The 24,667-nt window shown below is 46.4% G+C and overlaps 1 pseudogene; it reads right to left on the bottom strand.

The window, feature by feature from the left end:
• Positions 1–14,017, bottom strand: part of LOC119279637 — a 109,379-nt pseudogene extending 95,362 nt beyond the window's left edge.
• Between the last annotated feature and the right edge of the window lie 10,650 nt (positions 14,018–24,667).

Below are 24,667 nucleotides of genomic sequence, written 5' to 3'. Positions count from 1 at the left end.
ATAACGGTTGGATCTCTTCCTTGACTATAAAAGGGGCGTCTCCTACCTCTAGTTGACCACCTCTTCCACCTCTAAGCTCCATTGTTGCTCCAAGCTCCATTTTCGCCCGATCTCTCTCCCTAGCCAATCAAACTTGTTGATTTGCTCGGGATTGGGTGACAAGGGCCCGATCTACACTTCCACCAAGAGATATTCGATTCCCCCCACTTATCCCTAGCGGATCTTGTTACTCTTGGGTGTTTGAGCACCTTAGGCAGTTGAGGTCACCTCGAAGCCATACTCCATTGTGGTGAAGCTTCGTGGTGTTGTTGGGAGCCTCCAATTGTTGTGGAGATTGCCCCAACCTTGTTTGTAAAGGTTCGGTCGCCGCCTTCAAGGGCACCAATAGTGGAATCACGGCATCTCACATTGTGTGAGGGCGTGAGGAGAATAAGGTGGCCCTAGTGGCTTCTTGGGGAGCATTGTGCCTCCACACTGCTCCAACGGAGATGTACTTCCCCTCAAAAGGAAGGAACTTCGGTAACACATCCTCGTCTCCACCGGCTCCACTATTGGTTATCTCGCGCCTTTACTTTTGCAAGCTTACTTGTGTTGTTTCCCTTACTTGCTCGTGTAATTGTTGTTGTCGCATCATATAGGTTGTTCACCTAGTTGCATATCTAGACAACCTAATTTGATGCAAAGTTTAATTTGGTAAAGAAAAGCTAAAAATTGTTAGTTGCCTATTCACCCCCCCCTCTAGTCAACCATATCGATCCTTTCAATTGGTATCAGAGCCTCATCTCTTTATTAAGGACTTTGCCGTCCGAAGAGTATGGTTGACACCACAGACGGTGCGGAGGAGCACTCCGGTGTGAATCCTATCTCGTCTACGGTCGATGGGGTAACCTCGGTCTCTCGTGAGGAATTCAATGTAGCTCTAGACACATTGAAAGACTCCATGACGACCAAGGTTGAAAGCATGCTTACTAAATTTCTTGAAGGGCTTAAACTGTCCACCTCGCCGATGAAAGTGGGTGATCCCACTAACAAGGTGACGGATGCTACCTCCGACAAGGGGGAAGCTAACAATGAAAAGAGTCCTTCTACTAGTAGTAGAAATGGCACCGGCATCTTTGCCCATGTGGAACCTCCAATTTATGGAGGACCGATTCCCTCTACTCATTTAAATAAGGCCAGGTCCTCCTCCTAAGATTGTAAAAAATGAGGATTTTGATTCTTGGGTGTATCGTTTCAAGCGCCATTTAAAATGTGTGAATACTAACCTTTGGAGAATCATTGAAGAAGGTTTCTATCCACATGACCCAAACAACTTCACCCCTCGAGAAGCCGTGGATAATCAATTCAATGAGAGTGCTCTCTTCATCATCCAAGATGCAATCCTTCCCGAAGATCTCCCTCATCTTCAACCTCATGCCATGGCCAAAGACACGTGGCAATGCGTTGTGTCTCTCTATCGAGGAAGTGCTAGCATTCAACGCTCCAACTATGAAGTTGTACAAGATGAAGTCGATGAGTTTGCAATGAAAGAAGATGAAGAACCCCGTGAGCTCTTTCGAAGAGTGACCAAACTCGCGGTCTCACTACGAGATCATGGGAGCAAGTACACGGATGACAATTGAATCAAGCGCAAGTTCCTCAAGGCCATGATGCCCTACAACAAGGCCATGTCCTCCGTCATTCGTCAAACACCGGACTTTCACTCCATGACCTCGAGTGAAGTGTTGGATGAGTTCGTTGCAATGAGCATTTTGGACAAGACCGCCGACAATGCGGTGCTCCGTTCCCAAAGGGCAAAGAAGCCCAACCTTGCTTTGAAGGCCAAGGTTAGTGTGGAAGAAGAGGAAGAGAGAAAGATGAGGAGAGCAACCCCGAAGACACCAAATATGATTATCATGAGCACATGGCCCTTGCTTCAAGACAATTTTGGAGCAAGAAGAATACAAGACCCAACTTTAATAAGAACAACTCAAGTGGCATCAAGGGCAAGCAACGAGTTAGAACTTGCTTCAACTATGGCAATGTGAGCCATTTCATTGCGGATTGTCCTTATGAGAAGCGGGAAGACAATGGTGGCAAGTTCATCCGAAAAGACAAAGCCAAGTCCTTCCCCAACAAGAACAGCTTCGCCAAGAAGACTCCTACTCGTGGGTTGGTGGTTCAAGAAGAATACCATGAGGATGACGATGATGATGAAAATGGAGAAGCGATGGCCATGGCGTCTGTTGCCATTGCTACTACTCCCCGGGTGTCTCTCTTTGATTCACCCAACGAGAACATCACCGCCAAGTGCCTCATGGCTAAAGCTTCCAACAAGGTAACCCCCAACATCAAAACCACCATCATTACTAATCCCTCCTTGGAGGATTGCATTGATGAACATGATGGGTCTAATGAGGAAGTGAATGAATTTGAGTCTTTTATGAGTAAGCTCAAGGGCAAATCCAAGAAGCATTTTGTTGCTCTCTTGGAACAACTCGGTGAGGCCAATGACATGATCGAGGCTCACGAAGAAACCATCTCTAAGATGGAAGGTCATAGTCGTGACTATGCCGATGAGATATCGGATCTCTCTAATGATCTTGAGGAAGAGCGTGTACATCGTTTGACTTTTGAGGAGTCATACAACGATGACCATGCTAAGTTAAAGAAAGATCTTGATCATGCTATTGTCGTGTCTCGTGTGCTAACTTCCGAGAAGGCTAAACTTGGGGTTGATCATGCTAGACTCAAAGAGGAGTTTGAGATACTTGACAAGGCCCACAAGGTCTTGAAGGTTGCTCACGCTAACCTCAAGGAGTCTCATGCTCAACTTCAAGTTAAGCTAACCAAGGAAAAGGCCACCTTCCCTCATATGGTATTAATTGATAATGCATGTGCTACTAACCCGTGTTGTGAGCATGTGCATCTTGTGGAGGAGAATGCCAAGTTGAAGGATCAACTTGAGAAAGGGCTTGTGACTTGCATTCAAGGTGAGAAGAACCTCAACGACCTTTTGAGCAATCGAAAGGAAGTTGTGGACAAGAAGGGACTTGGGTTTGCACCCAAGTCCAAGAGTAAGAAGAAGAACGACAAGACCAAACATCCTCCTCCTCTCAAGCAAACTTTTGTGAAATAGGGAGAGGATGCTCCTAAGGATAAGAAGGAAAAAGTGAAGGGAGTTGATGTCCAAAAGGACAAAACCATTTCCTCCAACAAAGCCGGCGACTTTAACCCGTCATATGTGTTGTGCCGTGCTAGTGATGGACAAGTTTATGCTAAATTTGTTGGTTCTCCTTGTGAGTACATTGAATGGTCTATTTGGGTTCCTAAGACCCTTGTTACTAACATCAAAGGACCCATTACTAAATGGGTGCCTAAAACCAAGCATTGATCTCTTGTAGGTGTTTGCTTCCGGTGGGGGATCATGGTTGCTCGATAGTGGAGCAACAAATCATATGACCGGAAGCAAGGACTTGGTGGTGGATGTGCAAAAAATTCCATCTATGCCCACCAATGTCGAGTGGGGTGATGCCTCACATTCTAAGGTATTGGGTCTTGGCAAGGTTGTCATTTCTCATGATCTAACGATCGAGAAAGTCATGCTTGTTGAGTCCCTTGCATACAATTTACTTTCCGTTCGTCAACTTGCACTCATGGGCTTTGCCACCTTCTTTGACATTGATACCGTGGCCCTCTTGTGGAGAAAGACTCTCAAAGTAGCCTTTGTTGGGCATGTCGAGAATGGTCTCTATGTGATAAACTTTTTGGAGCGACCCACTAAGACCGCGACATGCCTAATGGCTAAAGTTGACGTGGGATGGCTTTGGCATCGCCGTTTAGCCCACGTCAATATGAGATCTTTGCAAAGTCTTCTCAAGGGGGACCATGTCCGTGGACTAACAAATGTTAGTTTTGCCAAAGACCGTGCTTGTAGTGCTTGTATTGAAGGAAGGCTTCATGAGAAGGCTCACCCTCCCACGACCATCATCTACTCGAAGAGACCCTTGGAGCTCCTTCACATGGATCTCTTTGGGCCCCCATCATTTGATAGTCTTGGAGGTAAAAAGTATTGCTTGGTTATTGTGGATGATTATTCAAGATACACTTGGGTATACTTCTTCAAGAGGAAGAGTGAGACTCAACAAACCGTCATCGACTTTGCAAATGAAGCTCAACATCAACATAATGCAAAGATCTTTACAATAAGAAGTGACAACGGGATCGATTTCAAGAACTACACCTTGGATGATTTTCTTAGTGATGAGGGGATCAAGCATCAATATGTTGCACCATATACCCCTCAACAAAATGGTGTTGCGGAGAGGAAGAACTGGACGTTGATGGATGCGGCTAGGACCATGATGGCGGAGTTCAAGTCCCCATACAACTTTTGGGCCGAAGCCATCAACACCGCATGTCATGCATCCAATCGGCTCTATCTCCCCAAAGGCTTGAACAAGACCCCTTATGAGATACTCGCCGGCAACAAGCCCAATCTCAATTACTTCTGGGTGTTCGGGTGTAAGTGTTTCATTCTCAAGAAAGGTGTTCGTTTGTCTAAATTTGAGGCTAGATCATATGAGGGCATATTTGTTGGTTATGCTACAAACTCTCATGCTTACCGTGTTCTCAACAAGTCCACCGGACTCATTGAGGAGACGTGTAACGTGGAGTTTGACGAAAATAACGGCTCCCAAGTGGAGCAAAGTGGTACTTGTGATGTAGGTGATGAAATTCCTCCCCAAGCCATAATAAGAATGGGTATTGGTCATATTCTACCCATTGAGGAACCCCTTGTGGCCGAAGTAGAAGGACAATGCTCCACTCAAGTGGAGCCATCACCTACTCAAGACCCACATGCTTCCGAAGAACAAAGTGAAGGCCCTCAACATCATGAACAAGACCAAGGGCAAGATCAATCTCAAGATGGTGGTGAACCTCCAAATGATGCCCAAGGTCAAGTTCTTCCCCTCGAGCAAGTTCAAGATCATGAAGAAGCTCAAGATCAAGAACAAGCTCAAGACGGCGCTCAAGATTATCAAGTTAACCCTCCTCCTTCCACATCCGAGGAGGAATTAGAGCGTCGTGCCGCGAAGATTGCTTCCAAACTCACCACCAAAGGCCATCTCATGGAGAATGTGGTTGGAAGCCTAAGAAAGGGGGTAAGCACTCGTAGACAATTGGCAAACTATTGTGAACATCACGCGTTTGTCTCTTGTGTTGAACCCCAAAAGGTCTATGAGGCGCTCAAAGACTCGGATTGGCTCAATGCCATGCATGAAGAACTCAACAACTTCAAGTACAACAAGGTGTGGAGATTGGTACCAAGGCCATCGGGGAACCACAACGTCATTGGAACCAAGTGGATTTTCAAGAACAAGCAAGATGCTCATGGGAACATCATACGCAACAAGGCAAGATTGGTAGCACAAGGCTACTCCCAAGTCGTGGGTATCGACTACGGTGAAACCTTTGCTCCCGTTACTCGCCTTGAATCCATTCGTTTGTTGATTGCTTATGCTTCCCATCACAACTTTAAATTGCAACAAATGGATGTGAAAAGTTCTTTTCTTACTGGTCCTATTAATGAGTTGGTCTATGTCAAGCAACCCCCCGGGTTCGAGGATCCCTACTTCCCAGATCATGTATATCAACTCGATAAGGCACTCTATGGCCTTAAACAAGCCCCACGTGTGTGGTATGACCACCTTACCGAGTTGTTACAAGATCGTGGATTTGAAGTAGGGCAAATCGATCCCACTCTTTTTACTAAGAAGGTCAAAGGGGAGTTGTTTGTATGCCAACTATATGTTGATGATATTATCTTTGGTTCCCCTAACAAAGCTTTCAATGAGGAATTTGTCGCTCTCATGACCTCCAAGTTCAAGATGTCTTCGATGGGAGAGTTGAAGTTCTTCCTTGGTTTTGATATCAAACAAAGAAGATAAGGAACCTTCATCAACCAAGACAAATACACTCAAGACGTGCTAAAAAGATTCAAGCTAAGTGATGTCAAGCCGGCTTCTACTCCAATGCCTACCAAGTGCCAACTTGACATTGATCCCAATGGTAAAGCGGTGGATCAAAAGGTATATCGTTCCATGATTGGCTCCTTGCTTTACCTTTGTGCATCTAGACCGGATATCATGTTGAGTGTGGGAATGTGTGCACTGTTTCAAGCCGCACCGAAGGAAAGTCACTATGTGGCGGTCAAGCGAATCTTTTGATATTTGGCTCATACCCCAAACTTTGGCTTATGGTACCCAAGAGGGGCAAACTTCAAGCTTGAGGGATTTACGGATTCCGATTGGGCGGGAGATAAGGTGGATAGGAAGTCCACCTCCGGAGGGTGCCAATTTCTTGGTTGCTCTTTGGTGAGTTGGTCTTCTAAGAAGCAAAGTTGTGTGTCTCTCTCGTCCACCAAAGCGGAATATGTGGCAGCCGGTAGTTGTTGTGCACAACTCTTATGGATGAGGCAAACTTTAAAGGAGTACGGTGTCATTTGTGACAAAGTGCCTCTTTGGTGTGATAATGAAAGTGCCATCAAGATTTCTCTCAACCCGGTGCAACACTTCAAGACGAAGCATATTGAGATTCGGTATCACTTCATCCGGGATCACATTAGGCGAGGGGAGATCAAGCTCAAGTATGTCAACACTCATGATAACCTTGCAGATATTTTCACGAAGCCCTTGGATGAAGCAAGATTTCGCGAGTTAAGGCATGAGCTAAATATCATTGATTCAAGCAATGTGACTTGAACCCTTGCACCCCTCACCACACTCAACTTGTTGTCTAGTTTAGGTGTAGGCATGGACATAGGGGGAGTGTTGTTCTCTCAATAAACTTTCCCTCCCCCATTATGCATAAATAGATCAACTCTTTCACATTAGCCATTTTTGATGGTACTTGTGCTTCAAAGACGAGTTTTGGTCATGGGCCCAAGGATAATTCTTCGCGGTGCCATACCATCTAACTCAAACATAGGTGGCTCCGGCCATCGCCCTCTCCTTTTGAGAGGTTGTGTCGCATGGTGGTTTCTTGTTGTCTTTCTGCCTTTGGATTGTGCGTGTTCTTGTGGTATCCTTTGTGTGAAAAGTTTCCTTGCAAAGACCTTCTTCTCGTGTTGAAACCTGCTGTGTCTTGAGCTCACGGTACTACCGCGGCCAGCTACGGTACTACCGCAGCCAGCCATGGTACTACCGCGTGTGGGGAGCTAGGTACTACCGCCCCCACGCGGCAGTAATTTTTTACTGCCGCCTGGGTGAGCGGTACTACCGCTACGGTGCGATACTTCCACCCGAGCGGTACTACCACGATGATATGCGGTACTACCACGCCGGCATGGGCGCGTGGGGATAAGGACGGGCAGGGGGAGTTCTAACTCCCCCATACCCATTCACAGTTCCCCCCACATCGTCTCTCTCTCTCACGCTCAAGAACGGAGCCGGCATTCGTCGCCGGATATCCTCCTCCGGCTGCCCTCCCGTGATTCCGTCCGATGGGATCTTTCCCCACCATGTGCTCTTGCTATGGACCAAGGTTTTTCCCCAACCTGTTCTCGTTTTGTTGAGTTCTTTGCCTCTAGGTTTGTGGGGGAGATTTGTGTGTTCTAGAGATTCTTAGGCTATTTCTATGCAAGAGTAGGATGAAGGAGAGTAGCTTTGCGTAGGAATTATACTTGTATTTTTGTCTTGTGCTAGATTTGATCATCGTAGCGCCGCCGTGGTTTCGCAGTTCTTTTCAGATTCGAACTAACGTTTGGATCTGATGTGATGCGGTACTACCGCCCGTCTGGCGCGGTACTACCGCTAGTTTGGTACTATCGCCCGTCTGGCGCGGTACTACTGTGCTCACTGCAGCACTAAAACTTTACTACCGCTCCAACCATGGTACTACCGTGACCTCGCACGGTACTACCGCGACCTGGAGCGGTACTAATATTTTAGTACCGCAGGCTCTGGTAGTACTACCGTAGCTCACATCTATCTCATGGCAACTTTCACGTATACTTTCTATGTGTTTCTTGTGCTTTGTCATGGTCTTTGCATTGATCATCTTTGCATTTCGTTGGTGTTTTGCGTTTGTGTCTCAGGTGGTGGCTCTCGCCGTTCCAATCCCAGTCGTGACACTGGCTCCAAGCATGCACAACCTAGGTGAAGCACTAGAGGGCTCCTCTGCCCCCAAGCGCCATGTCAAGACATCAGCTAGCAAGAACAAGGAGCCCGCTAAGGGCATGGACGAGATATCCCAATCTGAGTACGTCCATCTCAGGCAACTCCACCCGTATGTGAACCCTCGTTCTTCTGTCAAAGGTTGTGAGCTGTTTTGGAACAAGCAACAGACTCTCATCTATCTGGATGTCATCAAAAACAAGTAGAATACATACGTGGATGTGAAATGGATTGAAATGCATCACATGAGGAAGGACAAGTTCCGTGAGTACTTTGGAGAGGCTCTGGACTTGGTGGAGCAGTTTGGTATTGAGCATGTGATATCCTTTCACCTTGACTATGACCCTGAGCTTATCTGTCAGTTCTTTGCCTCAGTATACTTTCACTCTGATGAGGAGCGGAGGATGACCTGGATGACCAATGGCCGTAAGCTGACTGCTACCTGGAAGGAGTTCATGGATTTGCTCCAGGTTCCCGATGACGGGCTCAACACTCCCGTGGGTGTTCGTCCCCATGCAAATTTTGAGTCTGCCAACAAGTACAAGCTTGCACCATACTATGTTGAGAAGGTGCTCGCCAATGGCAAGACGGGGTTGGTGCTCAACCCTTTTCTGGATATCATGTATCGCATCTTCCGCAACTCCTTGTTCCCTCGCATTGGTGACAAGGACAAGGTTCATGCCTATATGGTGGATATGATGCTCATTTGCGAGGAGGCTCGTTTGTCTCAGACTCAGCCACTTGATGTCTCACACATCATGTGGTGTGAGCTTCGGTTTGCAGTGTTCAGCCGCAAGGTGCCTATCTATGGGCCCTATCTGTTTCTGCTGATCTCGAAGACTTGGGAGAAGATGTTCCCTGGTGATGAGTTCCTTGCTCGTGACTGGATTCGACATGATCACATTTGTCTCCGTGTCAAGCCCAAATGGGCCAACACTACTACTCGTGTTGAGGCGACTGCTGCTAGGGTTGCTGCTGATGAGGAGGATGCCGACGCCGAGGATGTTGCCGAGGGCCATTCTGCTCGGTCTTCCCAGAGTTCCTCTATGCCCTCGTGGGCCAAGAAGCTGAAGGACAAGATGAAGACTCTTTTCTGCATGCAAGCTAAGGGGTAGTACAGGACTCACGTGGCATCTAAGGAGAGTCGCTGTCGGGACAAGAAGATCTTGCAGCTGTATGGCGGACGTGTCTGGTGGTTCTAAGGATCGCATCACTCCAGAGGCTGAGTGGATGGAGAAGCAAGGCTATAGGTGGACTGATTCTGAGGAGGACATCGAGGAGACCATCCCTGCTGCCGAGGAGTCTGACGAGGAGCGTTGGTATGAGTTCCCTGCTTGAGCCACCCCTTGTGTGTAGGTGTCCTCTTTGCCTTTTTGGCGTCTCGATGCCAAAGGGGGAGAGAGTGTAGGGATTTGCGAGTCATGTGTTGTTTCGTGTTCGGTGTGTTCGCTGCCTTCTCGTTTGAACCTCGTTTCAGTTGCTTTGGGTTGCTTTACTTCATATGGTGTAAGACATATGCCCTCTATCTATCTTAGCGAGCTTGTGATATATTGTGCTACCTTTGTGCTATGCTCTGTTTAGATGTTAGTTATCTTGCCTTTGTCTCTAAAATATAGGGGGAGTGTTGATCCTAGTTTGTGTGCTATGCAGTCCAAAGCATCCATCTAGATTGCACACATCTAGGGGGAGCCCGTCTATATTTTAGAGAGGAGGGGTTTGCCTTTGCTCAATATTACCTCATCTATGTGAAAATCCCGTATTGTCATCAATCCACCAAAAAGGGGGAGATTGTAAGGGCATATTTATCCCTTAGGTGTTTTGGTGATTGATGACAATGCATTTGCGGACTAATCGTGTCCCTTGAGTTTCTCAGACGCTTCATCACTAGGAACGAGACGATTCGGTGCCCCTCGAGACTATTGAAGACGTCATTGTTCTACGTTTCTTTTTGGTGGATTTGAGTCATAGGAGAGCCGTACTATTAAGAGGGGGTCCGCGTCGGAAAGGTTTGGGAGGAATCATCACGTACACATTTTCTTCATTGTCTCCTCCTTTCCCTTGCACCTTGGAGCATTCCCCGTCTATCCTCCATGTGAGTGTCTGGACTACCGTTGATGTGCTTGTGGTAGTACTGCTCCCCGGAGCGGTAGTACTGCAGGCACTCGCGGTAGTACCGTGCTCATGCGCGGTAGTACCGCGGAAGCCCACGGTAGTACCGCTCCCTCAGAGTCGTAGTACCGTGGCTCCTAGGCCAAGTACCGCTTCGTCGCGGTAGTAGGCGCGGATGTAAATTTTTACATCCGCGCCCACACGGTAGTACCGCACGCCGAGGGCAGTAGTATGGCGGGTGACCACGGTAGTACCGCTCCCCCCGAGCTGTAGTACCGTGGTTCCCTGGCCTAATGTCGTTGCTTCACGGTAGTAGGGGCGGATGTAATTTTTTACATCCGCACCCACACGGTAGTACCGCGCCCTATGGACGGTAGTACCGTGACGGATATTTGCATCGTCTCTTTAACCGTGGAAGTAGGCACAGATGTAATTTTATTCATCCGTGCCGTTTCCAAACTTTGCCTTACCTGCCTCGCGGTAGTACTGCGGGTGGGTGCGGTAGTACCGCACTCGCGGTAGTTCTGCCTATGGAATAGTCTCTGCAGCTGCCGCGGTAGTACCGTGGTCCCACACGGTAGTACCGCGTGGCCTTGCGGTAGTACTGCGCCCCTGGAGCGGTAGTACCGCATGTCGCAGGCTGGTCTAAGTGGATAACGATTGGATCTCTTCCTTAACTATAAAAGGGGCGTCTCCTACCTCTAGTTGACCACCTCTTCCACCTCTAAGCTCCATTGTTGCTCCAAGCTCCATTTTCGCCCGATCTCTCTCCCTAGCCAATCAAACTTGTTGATTTGCTCGGGATTGGGTGACAAGGGCCCGATCTACACTTCCACCAAGAGATATTTGATTCCCCCCACTTATCCCTAGCGGATCTTGTTACTCTTGGGTGTTTGAGCACCCTAGACGGTTGAGGTCACCTCGAAGCCATACTCCATTGTGGTGAAGCTTCATGGTGTTGTTGGGAGCCTCCAATTGTTGTGGATATTGCCCCAACCTTGTTTGTAAAGGTTCGGTCGCCGCCTTCAAGGGCACCAATAGTGGAATCACGGCATCTAGCATTGTGTGAGGGCGTGAGGAGAATACGGTGGCCCTAGTGGCTTCTTGGGGAGCATTGTGCCTCCACACCGCTCCAACGGAGACGTACTTCCCCTCAAAAGGAAGGAACTTCGGTAACACATCCTCGTCTCCACCGGCTCCACTCTTGGTTATCTCACGCCTATACTTTTGCAAGCTTACTTGTGTTGTTTCCCTTACTTGCTCGTGTACTTGTTGTTGTCGCATCATATAGGTTGTTCACCTAGTTGCATATCTAGACAACCTACTTTGATGCAAAGTTTAATTTGGTAAAGAAAAGCTAAAAATTGTTAGTTGCCTATTCACCCCCCCTCTAGTCAACCATATCGATCCTTTCACATAGTTATGTTTGTCACGTCCGGCCGGATGGCCATCATAGCGCATCGGGGCACGCCCCCGCGATCCATAGATTGATCTGGTCTGACCTGCTCTGTTTTCCAGGTCATGCCGCAGGTCATATCTGTATCCCCGAGCTGTTGTGTTTCTGTTTTTGTGGTGAGGTAGTGCAGGCTGGTGTTTGGCTCGAGTTGCCGCTTTGTCCCAGCCACGTGGTGGTTGGTCAGCCGCATTATGAGTTGGTAGGACGGGCTCCAGCGCCTCGTTATCGAATTGGGGTAACAATTTGCGCTTCGTGTAACTTTTGGTTGGGCGCTCAAGGCCGTATTCTTCGGCTGCTAGGACATTAGTCCATCTATCGTTGAGCAGATCTTGATAAGCTTGAAGTTGCTGCTACTTATTTTTCAGGCTCCTTGCAGTGGCTATTAGCCAGCGCTTAAAGCGCTCCTGATCGACGGGCTCCTCAGGCACGATAAAGTCTTTATCACCAAGGCTCGCCTCATCCTCAAAGAGCGGAAGATAATTACTGTCCTCCGAGTCTTCGTTAACGGCCTATTAATTAGGGTTGACTCGCCCATCCTCCCGTTCATCCTATTCAGAAATTGGCTCAACGGGGTCTTTGTTGTCCTTGACATCGTCTGGAGTATTATTTTCTCCTGTGCCAATATTGTAGTTTTTTCCACGGCGTGGTTTAGAGCGGCGCCGCTGACGTCGGTGCTTTGGCTATATCTCAGGAGGCTTATCCTCGACTGGATCCCTTTCATTGTTGTCGTTGTTCTCTTTGGGTGTATCCACCATGTATGCGTCATATGAGGAGGTGGATGTCCAGCGCCCTATAAGTAGTGGTTTTGTGCCTGCTCCTCTCCGGCATCGTCGTCCATACCGTCGATGTCTTCGGAGTCATAATCGAGCATGTCGGTTGAGTCTTCACAGTGGCTATGAAGTGGGTGGTGGGTGGGAAGTGGAATTCTCCGTCATCAGCCTCCAATTCAAACTAGATGTAGTCCGGCTGAGAGTCCCCTGATAAGGAGAGGGCTTTTAACGAGTTTAGCACATCGCCTAAAGGTGAGTGCCGGAAGATGTCCGCGGAGCTGAATTCAACGGTCGGCGCATGATCAGGTTCGATGGGCGCGGATGCACGCGGTTCGGAACCTATGGCCGGAGAAGAATCCGAGGTTCCGGTGACACAGGCCTCGCTTGAGGTTGGATCTATGTGCAGCTCTAACACCGATGAGTCTGCGGCTTCCGTGGTGGGGTTGAGCTTCCCGTCCTCGGATGATGCATTATGCTCTGGATCTAGGGCCATATATATTATAGGCGCTATCTCCTGGGCACGGTCCGATGACAGATTTAGGTCATGTTCATCGTGGTGGCAGGGAGCGACTGTCGTGGGCTCGAATCCGTCGAAGATCAAGTCTCTGCGGATATCAGCGACGTAATTCAAGCTTCCAAACCTGACCTGATGGCCAGGGGCGTAGCTGTCGATCTGCTCTAGATGGCCAAGCGAGTTGGCCCGCAGTGCGAAGCCGCCGAATACGAAGATCTGTCCGGGAAGGAAAACCTCACATTGGACTGTATTGTTGTAGATGATTGATGGAGCCATAAAACCTTTTGGTGACGACGCAGCGGAACTCTCAATGAAAGCACCAATGTCGGTGTCAAAACCGACGGATCTCGGGTAGGGGTCCCGAACTGTGCATTTAAGGTTGATGATAACAGGAGGCGGGGGACACGGTGTTTACCCAGGTTCGGGCCCTCTCTATGGAGGTAATACCCTACTTCCTGCTTGATTGATCTTGATGAATATGAGTATTACAAGAGTTGATCTACCACGAGATCTTCATGGCTAAAACCCTAGAAGTCTAGTCTATATGATTATGATTGCCTCTACAGACTAAACCCTCCGGTTTATATAGACACCGGAGGGGACTAGGGTTGTACAAAGTCGGTTACAGAGAAAGGAATCTACATATCCGAGCGCCAAGCTTGCCATCCACGCAAAGGAGAATCCCATCCGGACATAGGTGAGAGTCTTCGGTCTTGTATCTTCACAGCCCATCAGTCCGGCTCACGTCAATAGGCTGGACGCCCGAGGACCCCTTAATCCAGGACTCCCTCAGTCAACACAAGTACGGACACCGCGCCCAGCAGCCCTTTTCTTGTTCCGCCGTGTATCCTTTGATACAATCCTCTACATGGCTCGAAATAACAAAAAACAAAAATGAAAAACAAAAAGGGGGGAAAAGAAAACAACACATATATTCGATCATATTTGCTCCCTTTGAGCTTAGAGAAAACAACATCTTCCCCACTTCCACCGGCATCTCCCTCTTCACCATTGTCACTGCAAAAGAAAAAACAGGTCCCAAAAAATCATTCTAATTGCGCACACAAAAAATTGTAGCTTAAAGCACTAAGAAAAAACTTGTTGAACAATGCATAAAAAACCAGGACCCCTCAACTAGGACATTTGAAAAATCCTGTGGCAACTGGACCCTGGTTCTGCCAACTGAGATATGGTAATTCCAACCGAAAAATTCAAGAACACATATCCCAGCTGCGTGCAACTATTGAACCTAGATTTTCCAGTTGGGAACTGGTCCAATGGCAAGTATAAAACCCACATAACAGAGATACCTGAATGTGTGCAACTATTGTACCTATAATTGCTAAAAAATGTGCCTATGACAGCTGATGCACCTGATGTGTGCAACTGATGCACCTGGAACTGCCAATTGGTATCTGGATAAAATGTCAAGTAAAAAATGCACAACTCGTTGTGCAACTTCTATTTGTGCAACTGCCAACTATAAACAACTCGTTGTGCAACTGGGTAATGAAAACATTCCTTGTGCAACTACTATTTGTGCAATTTCCAACTGCAAACAATTCGTTGTGCAACTGGGCATGAAAATAATGCAATAATAGGCAAAAATCAAAGGGATTCAATGACCATGGTGAAATATCTACCAACTAAAATGCAACGGTACCTAGGGTTTCGATTCACTTATGCAAAAGGAACACTGGATCTACTGTCGGCATGGCCTCCCCCCTACAGGGACGGCGAGCGCGTCTACGAGCGCAGTCTCCCTCGATACAGGCACGGCGAGAGCGCTGCGGTCGCGGCCTCTGCGGCTACGGGCGCGGCGACATCACAACGGCATGTGGTGCGGCGGGAGCACTACGAGCACGCCCTCCACCGCTATGGGTGCGGCGAGTGCGCTACGGGCGTGGCCTCTCCTGCTACAAGCGCGGCGGGAGCACTATGAGCACGACAGAGCACTGCGGCCGCGGGCTCCCTCTAAACGGGCGCGGCGAGAGCGGTACAGACGCGGGGAGAACGAGCGAGCGGATGAGCGACGAGCGTACCTGAGCCGGCGATGCGCAGCGGGTGCCTCCCCCTGCTACGCCTCCGCCTCCTGCGTACCTTCCAATGGCGTCAACGGCAGATCCGGCGACGAGCCCGGCAAGGACCGGCAAATCAGGAGGGGAGGGGAGAGAGGAATGGAATGAGGAGAGCGATGATGGGTGGTGGAGGGGGGAGGAAGTGGCACGAAATTCGAAACTGCCCACCGCCCCACTACTTGTCTACGCTAACTAACGGGCGTACCTACACAGTCAATGACAGGGCGGGCCCACCGGGGGAGATGCGCACTACACGCCTCGGTACAACTGGACTAGGTGTGCGGGAGATGCGGCGCGTGCGAAAACCGACAACATGACACCTGGTCCGCACCTGGTCGCGCGCGACCGCACGATCCAACGCGATCGAATGGTGCAACGTCGGTCACTCGAGGCGAGTTCCGAGCGCACGCGCACTTATCTGTATTTTCGCTTTTTTGGGACCAATGCAAATGTCTTTTGGTGTACTCCTGTGCGCAGCGCAAAATTGGGGTAAGAGTTTCAAAATTAATGATTATTCAATTAGTGGTTCAAAGAAATTCAATCATGACGTTTTTACAAAGGCTAATCACTACTATGATTTGCTTTTATGCACCGTTTGGGCGGTTAGACCCAAGGATACTATCTCTCTGTATTTCAAAATATTCAAGCAAACTTTTCAAGGTATGAAATGTAGATTTAATTCTAGGAGCTACGTCATTAGGAACAATTGACACGCTACTTGCATCCATTTTATGCATCTTGATAAAAAAAGATTCCATTTTGTGCACACATTTTTTATGTGTTCGAAAAGTTGGCTCCGTAATATAGAGCAAAAGAGGGTTCCTCCTCCCGCTGCCCCCGCCGCCGCCGGCCGCCCTCCCCTCCCGCCGCCTCCGGTGACCGGCCGCACGCGTCGCGCCCCTCCTCCAAATTCTACAGCTGCAAGATGGAGGACAATAACAAAATGTTTGGGTACCATTGAAAGTGCAACTATCCCTAGGTGGTTTTGGTAATTCATAACAACATATAGCTCATTGAGCTAATGCTATTCCATGACTATTATTTTAGGAAAGCTCAATGAATGGCATGGCATGGATGATGAAAGTGGATCCCTCAAAATACTAAGGACAAAGGATTGGCTCAAGCTCAAAAGCTCAAGACTCTTCATTTTATATTTTAGTGATCCAAGATCACATTGAGTCTATAGGAAAAGCCAATACTATCAAGGAGGGATGAGGTGTTGCTTAATGAGCCTCTTGCTTCATGTGCTTAGTGATATGCTCCAAAACCCTTAGCTAGTTTCTCACATCCACAAATGACCTAAACCTAAAAGCCAAAATTGGTCACACCGATTCTTCCTACCAGGCGCCACCGATTTCAAATGTCATAGCCACCGCCACAAACCCTAGGCAAATTGGTCCTACCGATAGGGATCTCGGTCTCACCGAGATGGGATTGTAATCTCTATGTTTCCCTTCGTAACGTTTCGGTCAAACCGAAGTGAGCGATCGGTCCCATCGAGATTGCAATGTAAACTCTCTGTTTCCCTTTTGTAACATTTCGGTATCACCGAAAAGAGCAAATCGGTCCCACCGAGTTTACCTGACCAACTCTCTGGAAAGCTTATTACCAAAATCGGTCTCACCGAGTTTGTGTAATCGGTCTTACCGAGATTACGTTATGCCCTAACCCTAACCGAATCGGTCTCACCTAGTTGCATGTCAGTCCCACTGAAAATCACTAACGGTCACTAGGTTTACTAAATCGGTCTGACCGAGTCTGTTGAATCGGTCCCACCAAGTTTGGTAAATTGTGTGTAACGGTTAGATTTTGTGTGGAGGCTATATATACCCCTCCACCTCCTCTTCATTCGTGGAGAGAGCCATCAGACTAAACCTACACTTCTAACTTACCATTTCTGAGAGAGAACCACCTACTCATGTGTTGAGGCCAAGATATTCCATTCCTACCATATGAATCTTGATCTCTAGCCTTCCCCAAGTTGCTTTCCACTCAAATCCTCTTTCCACCAAATCCAAATCCTATGAGAGAGAGTTGAGTGTTGGGGAGACTATCATTTGAAGCACAAGAGCAAGGAGTTCATCATCAACGCACCATTTGTTACTTCTTGGAGAGTGGTGTCTCCTAGATTGGCTAGGTGTCACTTGGGAGCCTCCGACAAGATTGTGGAGTTGAACCAAGGAGTTTGTAAGGGCAAGGAGATCGCCTACTTCGTGAAGATCTACCGCTAGTGAGGCAAGTCCTCCGTGGGCGACGGCCATGGTGGGATAGACAAGGTTGCTTCTTCGTGGACCCTTCGTGGGTGGAGCCCTCCGTGGACTCGCGCAACCGTTACCCTTCGTGGGTTGAAGTCTCCATCAACGTGGATGTACGATAGCACCACCTATCGGAACCACGCCAAAAACATCCGTGTCTCCAATTGCGTTTGAATCCTCCAAACCCTTCCCTTTACTTTCTTGCAAGTTGCATGCTTTAATTTCCGCTTCCTATATACTCTTTGCATGCTTGCTTGATTTGTGTCATGATTGCTTGACTTGTCCTAAGATAGCTAAAATCTGTCAAACTCTAAAATTTGGAAAAGGTTAAGTTTTTATTTGGTCAAGTAGTCTAATCACCCCCCTCTAGACATACTTCAAGGTCCTACAAGTGGTATCAGAGCTTTGGTCTCCATTTGCTTTGATTTCCATAGCTTTTGGTGCTCATAGCCTTGGTTTCACAACCTAGGAGAATATGGCGTCTAGCGAGGGAAATTATCACCGTAGAGGTCCTTACTTTGATGGTACTAATTTTGCTAGTTGGAAGCATAAGATGAAAATGCATATTCTTGGACATAACCCCGCCGTTTGGGCAATTATTTGTATTGGCTTGCAAGGTGAATTCTTTGATGGAAGAGAGCCAAACCGTGAAGCTAATGTTGAAGAATTGAAGATGCTGCAATACAACGCTCAAGCTTGTGATATCATCTTCAACAGATTGTGCCCCGAAGAATTCAACAAAATCAACCGTCTTGAGAATGCAAAGGAAATTTGGGACACTTTGATTGATATGCACAAAGGTACCGAATCCGTCAAGGAATCCAAGTTGGATGTGCTCCAAAGTAAGCTTGACAAGTTCAAGATGAAGGATGGTGAAGGTGTCGCTGAAATGTACTCTAGGCTTGCTCTTATCACAAATGAGATTGCCGGCTTAGGGAGTGAAGAGATGACCGACAGATTCATCATCAAGAAGATCCTAAGAGCATTGGATGGAAAGTATGATACCGGGTGCACATTGATCCAAATGATGCCAAACTACAAAGATCTCAAGCCAACGGAAGTCATTGGAAGAATTGTTGCTCATGAGATGTCACTCAAGGATAAGGAGGAACTTCACAACAAGTCAAGTGGTGCTTACAAAGCCTCAAGTGAAGCCCCCACATCATCAAGTGAAAAACAAACCTTCAATGAAGAATTGAGCTTAATGGTGAAGAACTTCAACAAATTCTACAAGAGTAGAAGCAAAGAAAGAAGCTCCAAGTCAAGGTCTAACCATGACAAAAGATCTTCTAGTCAAGAGCGCAATTGCTACAATTGTGGGAGACCCGTACACTATTCCAATGAGCGTACGACACCCTACAAAAGAAGAGAAGATTCTCCAAAAATAAGAAGCAAAATAGAAAAATCACCACCAAGAGAGAGAAGGAGTAGAGATGATCATTATGAACGAAGATCCTCACGGAGAAGCAAGGATTCGGAGAGGAAGGACAAGTCATCAGGGAGCTACACAAAATGAAGACATCAAGCTCTTGTTGGTGAATGGGTATCCGGCTCCGACTCCGACAAACACTCTGAGAGAAGCTATCACTCCGACTCCGAATATACTCAAGATGAAGGTGTTGCCGGTCTAGCACTTGTGTCAACCAACTCCTACGACATATTTGATTCACCAAATGAAGGAATTGGAAGATGCTTCATGGCCAAAGGTCCAAAGGTAACACATCCTGAGTATGTTGATTTCAATAGTGATGAAGATGACTTGCTTGTGGGTGATGATTTACTTGTTGACAACTCTAGTTTTGAATACTATGATGAAACATCAATTAATCATGCTAATCAAACGAATGACAATGATAAGGAGAAGATTGAGCTACTAACTAAAGAACTAAACACTCTTAAGTTGGCTCATGAAACTATCTTCGAGGATCATCGAGAACTTTTAAGGGCTCATGAGAAGTTACACTTTGAAAAGCTCGATCTTGAGCAAGAGCATGAGTTATTAAAAGCAATCAATGATGATCTCCGTAAGAAAAGTTCTTCTTACATTGCCAAGCGTTTACTCCTATCTACTTACATGCCTCAAGTCAAGTCTAGTAACAAGTACAAGAAAGATACTTCCTCTAGTAGTAACAATAATAATGTCAAATCCAATATTGTTGCTTCTAGTAGTTCTCTTGATTCCACTAATGATTCTCTTAGCCAAGTTACACTTGAGCAAGAAAATAGCTTATTGAAGGGAATTATAGAGAAAGGTGTTTACAAGAGCCTTGCTGGGAGTAAGCAATTTGAGGAAATTGTACACAAGCAAGGAAGACACCGGAAGAATCAAGGTGTTGGTTTTGAACGAAAGTTCAATGCCAATGGAGTTGAGTGGGAAGAAGATCAATACCCCAAGACGAAGTTTGTTCCTCAACAAGAGAAGTATGATCCTACTTCCTTCAAGGGAACACAAGCTCAAGATGATCTTCCACCACAAGACCACAAGAACAAAGGCAAGGACAAGCTTCAAGAAGAGATTGATGCATTTGAAGAAGCACCTAAAGCTCGCGGGCGAAGGGGTTCAGAGGAATTTCCAAATTTTTGCCCGTGACTATATATAGCCCGACCCTGTCGGTGTGACCGAGTGGAACAACTCGGTGGCACCGAGATGCATAACTGTGTTCAGTTACAGCAACTCGGTGTGACCGAAAAGTTCAAATCGGTTGCACCGAGATTGAAAACCTAGATCGACTTAGTGATCTCGGTAGGACCGAAATGGAGGAATCGGTCAGACCGAGAATCACAAAGAAGTTTTGGAAGTTTAAGTCTATGACGAATCGGGGACTCCGAGTGCTCCTCACACAGAGTGGTTTGAATCTGACTTGATCAAATTTTGTGATGTAGCATGAATAGAGTTTGAGACGAGAAAAGCATAGATAGCTAGAGAAAGTTCTTAGGCATTCTTGTCCATCCACTTAGCCAAAAGAAGAAAGAACCAAACAATCAAAACAACAAGTGGATGTCCTTGAATGAGTAAAATATGCACCAACATGCTCACACAATAAGATAGCAAATGAAATATGTGGCAAAGCATGCACAACCAATTCTAGCATCTATTAAACAATTGGCGATGACTAGGTCATCTATATATGAGTATATTGACTTAGGAGTCAAATGATAAACATTTGATCATAGGTCATACTCATCGTTTAAGCTCAAGTGGGGTTACCACTTTTACATAATGCATTGATGTGTTCACACCATTAGAGTTGCTTTGACTCAATTCTTAGAGTGAAGCTCCCCCTAGATGTGAGATCCCCCTTTAGAGGGATGAACTAACCTTGGGTTTTGTCGATGATGACTTCATGTAGGTGTTAAAGATGTGGATGCTCAATGTTGATGTAGATCATTTGGAGAAATCCGTTGGAGTGAGTTGCACTTTCAACTTACCTACATGGGTTAGTCCCACAAGGAACAAACAAGAATATCCATAGACATAGAGTGATGCACACACAAGATGATGTCCATGAAAACATTAGATTACCTTGTCCCTTGCCTTACCAACATGAGGGTTTGTGACTCCTTGAACTAGTGCAAGATGTGGAAGTTGATTGCACTTGTCCTTGCCATAATAATATGAGTGAAGAATGTTGGCGGAGTCACCCTCTAGAACTCTCTAGTTCTTCTTCTTTGGGACCCACATAATCTTGATGGGAATCCTTGGAGTTGTAGTTGTACTTGATGAAGTACAACTTGACGCAGTCTTGGGAACCCACTTGAACGAGGCCTTAGGTGCTTCTTCAAATGCATCAATCTCTTCTTGAAGCTTGTCCTTGCCTTTGTTCTTGTGGTCTTGTGGTGGAAGATCATCTTGAGCTTGTGTTCCCTTGAAGGAAGTAGGATCATACTTCTCTTGTTGAGGAACAGACTTCGTCTTGGGGTATTGATCTTCTTCCCACTCAACTCCATTGGCATTGAACTTTCGTTCAAAACCAACACCTTGATTCTTCCGGTGTCTTCCTTGCTTGTGTACAATTTCCTCAAATTGCTTACTCCCGGCAAGGCTCTTGTAAACACATTTCTCTATAATTCCCTTCAATAAGCTATTTTCTTGCTCAAGTGTAACTTGGCTAAGAGAATCATTAGTGGAATCAAGAGAACTACTAGAAGCAACAATATTGGATTTGACATTATTATTGTTACTACTAGAGGAAGTATCTTTCTTGTACTTGTTACTAGACTTGACTTGAGACATGTAAGTAGATAAGAGTAAACACTTGGCAATGTAAGAAGAACTTTTCTTACGGAGATCATCATTGATTGCTTTTAAGAACTCATGCTCTTGCTCAAGATCGAGCTTTTCAAAGCATAACTTCTCATGAGCCCTTAAAAGTTCTCGATGATCCTCGAAGATAGTTTCATGAGCCAACTTAAGAGTGTTTAGTTCTTTAGTTAGAAGCTCAATTTTCTCCTTATCATTGTCATTCATTTGATTAGCATGATTAATTGACGTTTCATCATAGTATTCATCACTAGAGTTGTCAACAAGTAAATCATCATCCACAAGCAAGTCATCTTCATCACTATTGAAATCAACATACTCAGGATGTGTTACCTTTGGACCTTTGGCCATGAAGCATCTTCTCATTCCTTCATTTGGTGAATCAAATATGTCGTAGGAGTTGGTTGACACAAGTGCTAGACCGGCAACACCTTCATCTTGAGTATATTCGGAGTCGGAGTGATAGCTTCTCTCAGAGTGTTTGTCGGAGTCGGAGCCGGATACCCATTCACCAACATGAGCTTGATGTCTTTGTTTTGTGTAGCTCCTTGATGACCTGTCCTTCCTTTCCGAATCCTTGCTTCTCCGTGAGGGTCTTTGTTCATAACGATCATCTCTACTCCTCCTCTCTCTTGGTGATGATTCTTCTATTTTGCTTCTTCTTTTTGGAGAATCTTCTCTGCTTTTGTAGGGTGCCGTACACTCATTGGAGTAGTGTCCAGGCCTCCCACAATTGTAGAAATTGCGCTCTCTACTAGAAGATCTTTTGTCATGATAAGACCTTGACTTGGAGCTTCTTTCTTTGCTTCTACTCTTGTAGAATTTGTTGAAGTTCTTCACCATTAAGCTCAATTCTTCATTGAAGGTTTGTTTCTCACTTGATGATGTGGGGGCTTCACTTGAGGCTTTGTAAGCACCACTTGACTTGTTGTGAAGTTCCTCCTTATCCTTGAGTGACATCTCATGAGCAACAATTCTTCCAATGACTTATGTTGGCTTGAGATCTTTATAGTTTGGCATCATTTGGATCAATGTGCACACGGTATCATACTTTCCATCCAATGCTCTTAGGATCTTCTTGATGATGAATCTGTCGGTTATCTCTTCACTCCCTAAGCCGGCAATCTCATTTGTAATAGAGCAAGCCTAGAGTACATTTCAGCGACACCTTCACCATCCTTCATTTTGAACTTGTCAAGCTGACTTTGGAGCACATCCAACTTGGATTCCTTGACGGATTCGGTACCTTCATGCATATCAATCAAAGTATCCCAAATTTCCTTTGCATTCTCAAGATGGCTGATTTTGTTGAATTCTTCGGGGCACAATCCAATGGAGATGATATCACAAGCTTGAGCGTTGTATTGCAGCATCTTCAGTCCTTCCGCATTAGCTTCACGGTTCGGCTCTCTCCCATCAAAGAATTCACCTTGCAAGCCAATACAAATAATTGCCCAAACGGCGGGGTTATGTCTGAGAATATGCATTTTCATCTTATGCTTCCAACTAGCAAAATTAGTACCATCAAAGTAAGGACCTCTACGGTGATAATTTCCCTCGCTAGACGCCATACTCTCCTAGGTTGTGAAACCAAGGCTATGACCACCAAAGCTATGGAAATCAAAGCAAATGGAGAACAAAGCTCTGATACCACTTATAGGACCTTGAAGTATGTCTAGAGGGGGGTGATTAGACTACTTGACCAAATAAAAACTTAACCTTTTCCCAATTTTAGAGTTTGACAGATTTTAGCTATCTTAGGACAAGTCAAGCAATCATCACACAAATCAAGCAAGCATGCAAAGAGTATATAGGCAGCGGAAATTAAAGCATGAAACTTGCAAGAAAGTAAAGGGAAGGGTTTGGAGGATTCAAACGCAATTGGAGACACGGATGTTTTTGGCGTGGTTCCGATAGGTGGTGCTATCGTACATCCACGTTGATGGAGACTTCAACCCACGAAGGGTAACGGTTGCGCGAGTCCACGGAGGGCTCCACCCACGAAGGGTCCACAAAGAAGCAACCTTGTCTATCCCACCATGGCCATCGCCCATGAAGGACTTGCCTCACTAGCGGTAGATCTTCATGAAGTAGGTGATCTCCTTGCCCTTACAAACTCCTTGGTTCAACTCCACAATCTTGTCGGAGGCTCCCAAGTGACACCTAGCCAATCTAGGAGACACCACTCTCCAAGAAGTAACAAATGGTGCGTTGATGATGAACTCCTTGCTCTTGTGCTTCAAATGATAGTCTCCCCAACACTCAACTCTCTCTCATAGGATTTGGATCTGGTGGAAAGAGGGTTTGAGTGGAAAGCAACTTGGGGAAGGCTAGAGATCAAGATTCATATGGTAGGAATGGAATAACTTGGCCTCAACACATGAGTAGGTGGTTCTCTCTCAGAAATGGTAAGTTGGAAGTGTAGGTTCAGTCTGATGGCTCTCTCCATGAATGAAGAGGACGTGGAGGGGTATATATAGCCTCCACACAAAATCTAACCGTTACACACAATATACCAAACTCAGTGGGACCGATTCAGCAGACTCGGTCGGACCGATTTAGTAAACCTAGTGACCCTTAGTGATTTTCGGTGGGACTGACATGCATCTCGGTGAGACCGATTCGGTTAGGTTTAGGGCATAACGTAATCTCGGTAAGACCGATTACACAAACTCAGTAAGACCGATTTTGGTAATAAGCTTTCCAGAGAGTTGGTCAGGTAAACTCGGTGGGACCGATTTGCTCTTTTCGGTGAGACCGAAATGTTACAAAAGGGAAACAGGGAGTTTACATTGCAATCTCGGTGGGACCGATCGTTCACTTCGGTTTGACCGAAACGTTACGAAGGGAAACAGAGAGATTACAATCCCATCTCGATGAGACCGAGATTCCTATCGGTAGGACCGATTTGCCTAGGGTTTGTGGCAGTGGCTATGGCATTTGAAATCAGTGGCGCCGGGTTGGAAGAATCGGTGTGACTGATTTTGGCTCTGGGTATAGGTCATTTGTGGATGTGAGAAAGTAGCTGAGGGTTTTGGAGCATATCACTAAGCACATGAAGCAAGAGG

This window comes from Triticum dicoccoides, chromosome 3B (assembly GCF_002162155.2).
Source record: "Triticum dicoccoides isolate Atlit2015 ecotype Zavitan chromosome 3B, WEW_v2.0, whole genome shotgun sequence".
Lineage (NCBI taxonomy): Eukaryota > Viridiplantae > Streptophyta > Magnoliopsida > Poales > Poaceae > Triticum > Triticum dicoccoides.
This window is presented reverse-complemented; position numbering and strand designations above follow the sequence as displayed.